Genomic DNA, 2,437 nt, shown 5'->3' on the forward strand with positions numbered 1-2,437 from the left:
CAGATGTTACGAGAGATTAAGTAAGACGAGGACTGCGAAGTGACCCTGGGTTTGCCAACATGGATGCCATCTGTGAATTTGACAGTGGGAGCAGTTTCTGGGAGGTGGTTGGGACTGAAGCCCAAGTAGAGTAATTCCAGGAGAGATCCGTTATAAGAGGTGGCGTCTACACCACAGACCGTTCTTCCCAGAAGTCGTGCTGTTGTCTCCGCTGCCTTGGACAAGTCCCACCTGCAAATGGGCGGTCTTAGCGCACGAATTAATAAGTCTTGGCCACAAGGTGTCACTAGTTCTTTATTAGCTTTTCGTGAGTAAAATAATTGCAGCACGAGTATACCTTGCATTAAGGAAGTACTATTTTTAAGAAATCACATTTACAGAATACACCCATAAAAGGCAATGATTTACATGGTGGAGAGGTTTTCTTTCCAGAGCCAATCTCTCTAGAACATTCCACGTGTCAGTAGGCATGAGGGGACTAGAATTGACTGACCAGGGCTATGGATCTAGAGTTGGGGGCTGCAGTTGAAGTCTGGGTTTGCACTTACTAGCTCTGTGACCGCAGGCAAAATTTAAATGATTTGTTGTCTTACTGACAAAGAGAACATATTTTTGTTGTTTTTAAAAATAACAGCTAGTTAGCTGCTTTACCCATCTCACTCAATTATTTTTGCATATCAAAAGAGATGATGTGCATGATAGTGTTTATAAAATTGTGACATGATATGTAAATACAAGATTTAAAACAATTTTTATAAAAAGTGTTATGCTTAGGCTCAGTGCGTTGGACACCTGGCGCGGGCCAAGCAGTGGGCGGGGTGCGCGGCCTGCTTCAGGCTGCGGGGAGCGGAGGAGGGGGCCAAGGCCTCAGGGTCGCAGCGGCAGCAGTTGCACCCCCACCCCTGCTCCCACGCGCGAGGCCGGGAGAGCGCAGGAAGGGGGTTGGGGGACCCGCCCCGGCCTGCCTCAGTCATGAACTCCGAAGTGGAGAACTTGCCCCTCCCCCGCCACATTATCAGCCTGATATGCAAAGAAGTGACAGTGCTGACCACAGACCTGCCCGATGGCATCCAGGTCTTTTGACCTCAGCAACCGGCAGGTCACCATCGAGGGCCCCAAGGGGACCGTATACGCAGGAGGCCTGTCCCGTATGAAACTCCTGCTGGGGAAGGACTTTCCCGCCCCCCCAGCCAAGGGCGACCTCCTGACCGAGATCTTCCACCCGAACGTGGGTGCCAGCGGTGAGATCTGCGCCAACGCGCTCAAGAGGGACTGGGCGGCTGAGCTGGGCATCCGGCACGTGCTGCTGACCATCAAGTGCCCGCTGATGCACCCCAACCGCGAGCCTGCCCTCGACGAGGAGGCTGGCCGCCTGCTCCTGCAGGGCCACGAGGAGGATGCGGCCGCCTCCACGGACCCCGTGGCCCTTGGGGGCCCAGGAGGGGCCGAGGGGCCCGTGGCCAGAAAGCATGCAGTTGAGCGTGACAAGAAGCTGGTGGCCAAGAAGAAGACAGACCAGAAGCGGCCTCTGCGACGGTTGTAGGGGGCTCTTCCCTCCTCGCTGTCTCTAAGTCATTTAAGTTTTGGCTGCGATGGGGCACAGGACGTGGATTTGTTTTTCTAAATAAAGTTGGAAAAGAAAAAAAATATATATTTATGCCCAACAACGTAGATATTAAACAGGTGTACTGGCGGACCCTCGGTTGCAAATGGTAGAAACCCAATTTGAACTTGCTTGGTAAGAAGGGAATGTTTTGAAGTTTATCCGGGTAGTTCACGTGACTTCAGGAATGGCAGCAGTGTAGGGACAGGGGCCGGGTGGGGTGCGGGGTGCTCAGGCATCACTGGAAGCAGGGATTCCAACGCCGCCAACGTGGGCGCCTCCCGTTGGGCTTTGCTTCTCTGAGGTCTGTTCTCTTTGGCCCCCGTTCGCTTCCTCTGCCTCACTGGGACATTTTGCTGTTACGAAGGTTGTAGGACATCCACATGACCACTTCCTACAGGTTGAGAAGGTGAGAAGCCAGAGCTAGAGAACAAATGCTGTAGAATTACCTTGATTTTGGTGGGGAAAATATTTATTTGGAATTTATAAAAGCTCTTTTCAATAAGTACTGACCTTCAAATAAAAAAAAGAAATCAAACCCAATGTTCCGAAATAGTCTAATATCTTTGGGTCTGCAGGTCTTTATTTTTAAAAATTAGACATTATTGCATGACTATTTTTCTTCCATAAATTGACATTGTAATGGGTTAAAATAGATGTGCCTAATTTAAAGAAATCAAAGCTGTTAAAAATCAAAATTTACCATAAAACAGGTACGCTTTTTTTTACAAAAGGAATCTTCATTTAAAATGTCTCACGATGGTATTTTAGCAGGAATCTGATCCGGAATGCACGTTAATTTTAAACCTGTTTTACATAACTTCAGGGAGGTAC

At 49.2% G+C, this 2,437-nt stretch overlaps 1 pseudogene; it reads left to right on the forward strand.

Moving 5' to 3' along the window:
* The first annotated feature begins 972 nt into the window (after positions 1-972).
* Positions 973-1,543, forward strand: LOC102886505 (annotated as a pseudogene).
* Positions 1,544-2,437: the final 894 nt, after the last annotated feature.

This window comes from Pteropus alecto, unplaced genomic scaffold (assembly GCF_000325575.1).
Source record: "Pteropus alecto unplaced genomic scaffold, ASM32557v1 scaffold195, whole genome shotgun sequence".
Classification (NCBI taxonomy): domain Eukaryota; kingdom Metazoa; phylum Chordata; class Mammalia; order Chiroptera; family Pteropodidae; genus Pteropus; species Pteropus alecto.